We start from the raw sequence: 7,219 nt of genomic DNA on the forward strand, positions 1-7,219 counted from the left end.
TCAGGTAGTCTACATTTTTCTTCGGGTAGTCTTCATTTTGTTTCAGTTAGTCCATTATTTCTTACAGTTGGTCCAACTGAAAGAAAAGAAAGTCTAACTGAAAGAAAAGAAAGTCTAACTGAAAGAAAAAGTCCAACTGAAAGAAAACAAAGTCTAACTGAAAGAAAAGAAAGGTCTAACTGAAAGAAAAGAAAGTCTAACTGAAAGAAAAGAAAGTCCAACTGAAAGAAAATAAAGACCAACTGAAAAGAAAACAAAAACTAACCTCTGCTTTCTCTCACTTTCTCCTTCTTCTTCATTCCTCTTAGAACTGGAAAAATTCAAAGCCCTGGTTTTCCTCCAAATTTAGTGTTTTCATATGCTCACTCACTTTCATCTATCATCGTCTGTTGGTCTGAGTGTTCGACGCGTCCCTGAGAACGTCCAAATACCCCAGCAATAGTAGCATCGCATCGCATGCTTCGGATTATGAAAAGTAACAAAGTAGCATGATAGCATGATAGCATCAATCATCATGGGATTATGGATTCTCTATCATTCCTCTAGCATTTTATTTTCTTTTCCTTTTCCTCTCAAGATCTCTAGCTCTTCTTCTCGGTACTTGCTTAATGGTGCAGGTGTTTCATGAGGGAGATACGTCTGCCATGTTAAACATTCACAACTACTAAGGAAGCTACTATAATCATTCATATTAAGACTGAAGCATATAAATGATGTAGCTTGGCTTTACAGCTCTTTTATTAACAAAAAAAGATTGACAATCATAGGAAATAACCTTATTGGTGAAGAATATGCGATCTTTCTGATAAACATCAGCAGGATAAACCCAGGAATTGCAAAGAAAGTGGATATTTCCATGGCCGTCAAAGAAAGTGGAAATTGAATTGATTGTGGGAGTAAGGTAGTAGCAGGATGCCCGTAAAAAAAGAGTAAGTAGCAGGATGAGAGGAGAGAACTGGGCTCAGCCCGTCTGACGAGAATATTGGGTCAGACGGTCTGACCCAATACTTTCACTATTATTATTTCTTATTTAATCAGAATTAATAATGATATATGAATGGAAAATTTTTGAAATCCATATAATGAATTAGATGACTTTTTTAAATGAGTTTGAGATGGTTTATTTAAATACTACTCCCTCCATTTCATTTTAATTGTTAATACATACACTTTGATATTTTACACTATTCACAAATGTCACTTTGACCATCATTTGTAATTTATACGCGAATGAAAATATAGTCATGTGGGATCTTGTTAGATTCATCATAACAAGTATTTTATTAATATTTACTTTTTATAATTTTTACATATACAAAACTAAAGATATATGTCCTCAAAGTTTTGCATTGACATGCGTAAAAAGTGTAAATGTGTAGATTAAAATGAAATGGAGGGAGTACTAAATTGTAGCACAAAGAAACTCTGGGGAATCGCCCGGTCCTGGTAGATACTAGTCTTATGTTCAAAGAATGGAACATTTTAACTCACGGCTATCTCATTAACAATGTCCTTATTTTTTATATTGTTTACGGGAAAAATTAGAGGATTGAACTCATATTAGAGAATTTAACTAGCCAATCTTCTAGTTTGAGTGTTTGTAAAAGAGAGGTTTGAAATAGCTTATCGGCCACAAAAAATTGAAGAGATTGGTGCGTGTAAAATAAATTTATGCACTAAATTTTTTGAAAATTACATTAATAAACACAATAATAAGTGATTTTCATGTCATTATTGGTCATTTTACACAATTAAGTAGCAATCAACTATCAACTACATACCAAACACACCTTTTATATAAATCATCTTATATAATCAACTATCAACTAATATAATTAGCTTATAACTGTCTCGTATTGCTATTGGGTCATGCTTTTGTGGGAGAACCGGAGAAGCCTCATCATGGTCTAATTTGTAGTAACAATCTCTTGATTAATTGATGCTTCTAGCCTCTAGGAATGGACAAAGTGGTCCAAATTACAATAATCCCCTTAAATTTGAAACGTACAGCTTTTTATATGAGAAAATATGAGGCGAATTTATGATGTTAAATTCTTGTAAGACATTAAAAATAATGAACACATTTAAAATGATAATTAAGAAAATTACCCCAACTCTAAATATAAATCTTTTACACTTAACATTCTACCTATCTAAACTAATTATGATTAATTAACAACCTCAATATAGAAAATCAATCGAATAACTATTGTACATTGCGAGATTGGCTTTCTTTGAGGGAGATTGACTAAAGAAGTAAACTTTTCAAAGCTTCTTTCTTTTGTTGACCTCTCTCTTTTTTTTAATCCATATTAACCACGAAAGTGCAAAGTATAAAAAAAAAAAGAAGGGGATTCGAATCTATAACCTATGATTCACAGTATCTCAATCTTATCCACTATGTTCTATCTATCTAATGCAGTTATTGATCAATCATCACCCTCTCCATCAGACATGGTTAACTCAAATCTATCTCAATGTTGTACCAAAAGCAAAATTCCTAATTCAAAGGTAATAAAAAGAATATTCATATAGAATTGTAATATTTACGTATGTATAATTGAATCATTACGTAAAAAGTCACATTAATATAACTATGTACAACAGATACTAAAGCTTCATATATCGTTCCATTAAAAACTCAGAACATATAGAATATTATGCATATATATGTGAATATATATATTTGTTGGTTGTATAAATATATGAACGATTAGTCAATTATAAACAACATTTAATTTGTCTATCTATTGCATGGTTTCTGGTGGAATTAATAATGTCATCGATCACTTTGAGCAATCACATACATCTTCATGGAGTACTTGGTGCTATCCTCCTATCATTTGTACACAATGTTTCATCCAAGGTGTGGTAATTGATGTAACGGCTAGGGGCCGAATTACGTCGAAATCGCTTCGGTAGACAATCATCCAACTCCTTACCCGTGTATCGAGTTGTTGGCCCCGGTAGCCCAATCGGACGAGGAATTAATGACACGAAATCGTCCTTAAAACTCGAGCCAAGCGGCCTTGTGGCCGCGACAAGCCTCGAATTTGGCGAAGAAGGAGAGGAGAGGAGGAGGAATAGGATGAGAAATGTTATTGTCATTTTTGTTGGGAGGTTGAAGGGAGGAATTGGTGTTTGTTAAAAGAGTGGCAAAAAAAATGAGAGATGAAGGATTTTAGTATGTGTGTTTTAGTGTTTATATATTGTAGGAAAAATTCACATGAATAATCCTAACTATTGAGCATCTTCCAATAATAATCCTAACTATGAGTTATTCTAGTATAATCCTAACTAAAGCATTTACCTTCCCATATCACTCCATTTACCTATTGTAACTTGTTATAACAGGTTAAATTCATTTTCCTTTTTTTTTCTTTTCTTTTTATCTAATTATTCAATCATCATAAATCATCATCATCAATCATAAATCATCATCACCAGTCACCACCACCACACCACGGCTCCACCCCAACCAACACCATGCACGCACCAGCACCACCACCGCATCACACACCAACCCGCACCAACACCACCACTAGCACACAACACCACACACGCAACCACCGCACACCACACACCGACACCACCAGAACACACACGACACCACCCGCCGCCAACCCTTCGAACCCCCTAGCACCATCAAACTAAGGATTAAGTATATAAAGGGTAGAGTATGTTTTAACATACCTCTGCTTCATACCAAGGAGCAGACAGTGGCGGAGGATTCGGAGCTCCGGCGACAGAAGGCGAGGCGAGGGTGGCGACGGCGATGGTCGGCGGTGCACGCGGGTAGCGCAGGCCAAGCAGAGGAAGAGAAAGAACTGGGCGAGAGAGAGAGGAGGCTGAGCGACGAGAAGGAACACGACTTGGTTGGCGGTCGGTGGTTGTTGGTTAGCACAGAAGCAGGCGGCATCACAGGTGGTAGTGGTGATGGACGTCGGTGTAGGGTGGTGGTGCTGTGGTGGTGAACGAAAGCAGAGGGGTGAGAGAGAGGGTTGCGAAAAAAAAGCAGGGGTTCTGAGTGGGTTTTTGGGTAGCGGTTTCCGGCGATTTTGAACCACCACCTCTAATCGACCCAAATCAACCCCAAACAACCAACCCATTCAAATTGCACCACCTCCACCTTCAAACCACCACACCCGCATCGAACCCACAAACCGCCACCTCATCCGTCAAATCGCACCCCCACCCCGCCCACCGTCGAACCCATTCGAACCCCGATCCGCCCACCGTCGAACCCATTCAAAAACCCATTCGAACCCCAACCCCAAAACCCATTCAAACCCATCCAGAAAAAAAAAGAAGAAGAAGAGAGGAGGTCTGTGGTGGTGCCGGTGGTGACGCGAGGGAGGAGAGAGAGTGGGAGGACTGCCGGTTTGGTGGTGGTGGCGGAGGGGTTGGGGGAAAGAGAGACGGTGAGGAGAAAGAGTGAGGGGGAAGAGGGTTGGGGTTTAATTAGATTTTGATCTTTTTTTTCTGATTTTTGTTTTTATTTTTAATTTCTGATTTTTTAATTTTTACTAAATTAAATTTGTTAAATATAATAATAAAAAAAACTTAAGTTTAATCATTTGATTAACTTGATTAACAGGTTGCAGGTCAAGTGGGATCAAAATTGGAAGAGTTGCAATTAGTTTAGATTATACTATAATAATCCATAGTTGGGATTATTATTGGAAGATCGCTCATAGTTCGGATTATTCATGTGAATTTTTCCTATATTGTATTGTGTTAAATGTTAATGTGTGTAACCTTTTTAAGAGGGTGAAGATAAGAAAAAGGGACTTAAATAGACCTGTGAGTTACAACAAAACACCAGCTCATAAGTCATAACTTGACTGAGTAAAGCATGCAGAGTCACTAATAGATCTAGTACGTACTATACTTACTACTTGCGATAGTTGGTGAGTGAAAGTAAGGTAGATCTAAGTTTAGCTTTTTTGACAACGTAGACAAGATCTTGCCCGTGTTTTCCATTACTATGAGTCACTCTTAATACTATTCCTACAAATATCCCACCCCCACTCTCTAAGTTTAATTTGTTTTGTCAACGTCTTTGAAATTGAGCCATGCATGGTAGATCAATTAATTGAGATATTTGACATTTTCATTCAATTGAAAGGGTCTTACCTAAGATTGAAATGTAAATCCGCTATTATGTTTGCGAACGAACGTACAATTTAGAGATGGAAGTTGTCGAAACTCGTTAATTAGATATATAAAGAAAACGTTAAACATAACAGATTAACTGAACTCAAACACTTTTATATTTGATTGGTTCTATTTGGACGTAAACTCTCATAAACAACTTGTCAATCTTCGTTTGTAAGCTAATTTATTTCCGTAGATGAATCATTCAAACTCTAGAAAAAGATTTCATTATTTCACTAGATATCTATTATTTTTAAAGACGTAAAAAAAATTGTAACTTATTACAAAAGTGAAAAAAAAAGTATCACAAAACTCTTTGTCAATTGTCAAGCTAATTGTAGATCTAGTGAAATGGGATGAAAATGTACGTAGAATTAAACGTGTCAAATTGGCTAGACCAAAATCTTTCTTCATTTTGACCTGGAGAAGTAAGGATCGATTTTTTGTAATTTAAAACTCGTCTTTATCTGACTAAAAAACTAATAGATTTTGGGATCAAACTTGACCTGTTTTTAAACCCGCCTAACCCAGAAACCATTGTATTTAGAAATATGTTCACTGATCTCTAAAAAAATGAAGTTTTTACTATCGTTGGATTTTAAGAAGTTTTTGTTTTTGAATTTAAAAAAAAATATGCAATTGGCTTTACTATAGTTGCATGATAATTCTTATTATGACTATGCATAATAAACTTAAATTTCATCTACATACCTAAAAAAAATTGAGACATAGTTAGTTGTATTATATAATAAACCTAGATTTTTTTGAGACATACTTCCTCCGTCTTTTATTAGTTTACCCCTTTTGACTTTTGACACTATTCACATACATGACTTTGACTATCTTTTGTAATTTGTATTTAAGTAAAAATATAGTCATGTGAGATCTTGTTGGATTCGTCTCAATGTGTATTATCCAAATATCAACTTTTTGTAATTTTTGCTTATCGAAAATTAGAGATATTAAGGTTCAAATTAGTATCTCGGCAAATGTGCCCCAAAGAAAGAGGTAAACTAATAAAAGACGGAGGGAGTAGTTAGTTGTATGCTTTGACTATAGAAGTATATCACAAACTTGTTGAGTCAACCCAAACTCAAATGCTTAGATTCTTGACATCTAGATCTAGTCGAAGTATCTAACATATTTCAAAGATATTGATGACAATTAAGTAAAAGATATGTTACAGATAACAATTATAAGAGATGACACTTAACTAACAAAAATAACTAACAACTCATTATTAAGGTGAGAAGAAATTTCCCTCATTTACAAGATTTTCTTGTTCTTCTTTCATTTATGAGATTTTTCAGTTAAACTATGATGCTTACATGAAGCAAATTTGGCTAATTTTGATTTGTCCACGTAGGATAAGTGGTAGCTTACCTGTATTAACAGCTGAGTCATCTAAACAGGTAATCACTTTTAAGTAATCTGATTGGACCACGTGTTAGTGTGTTACCTTTTTATTATGTATAGGATCTTTGAGAATTTGATATCTCACGCAATATCTTGGACTATTGGGCTGGCAAACTGCAATTTAAACGCGTCTCAAGTTATAGATTTGGGCTGGCAAATGAAGCGTTATCATGTGACTTCATTTTCTCACTCTAATGTTTAGCAATGCATTTAATTACTCATCTTTTTTCTAACTTAATAATATTCCCTTCATTAATAGAGTTGGTAACTTACTCACTTCATTATAAAGTTGGTAAATTGTTTGAATTGTTATTTTGTTGGTGTGGTCATAAGCCACGTGTCACTATGCCTGCCTATACAAATGGAAAAAAAATTAAATAGAATGCGTGCACAATAACTTATTGTACAACAAAAATATATGTATATTCAAAGGTCGTTTGGTTAACCTTAAATTCTACTAGAATTTGGATTTCCTAGAAATTATAAAAGTAGGGTAGTTGTTTGGTAGGCAGGAAATAGGGGATTCATGGAAAATAGAATTTTCAAGGAAATGGAAATTCCTATGAAGTGTAGAAAATTAATCACCACCCCCCTGGTGATTATAAATTCCTGTATCAATTACAAATTTTTATGCTTAACTAAACAC

The sequence above is a fragment of the Beta vulgaris genome, chromosome 9 (assembly GCF_026745355.1).
Source record: "Beta vulgaris subsp. vulgaris cultivar EL10 chromosome 9, EL10.2, whole genome shotgun sequence".
NCBI lineage: Eukaryota > Viridiplantae > Streptophyta > Magnoliopsida > Caryophyllales > Amaranthaceae > Beta > Beta vulgaris.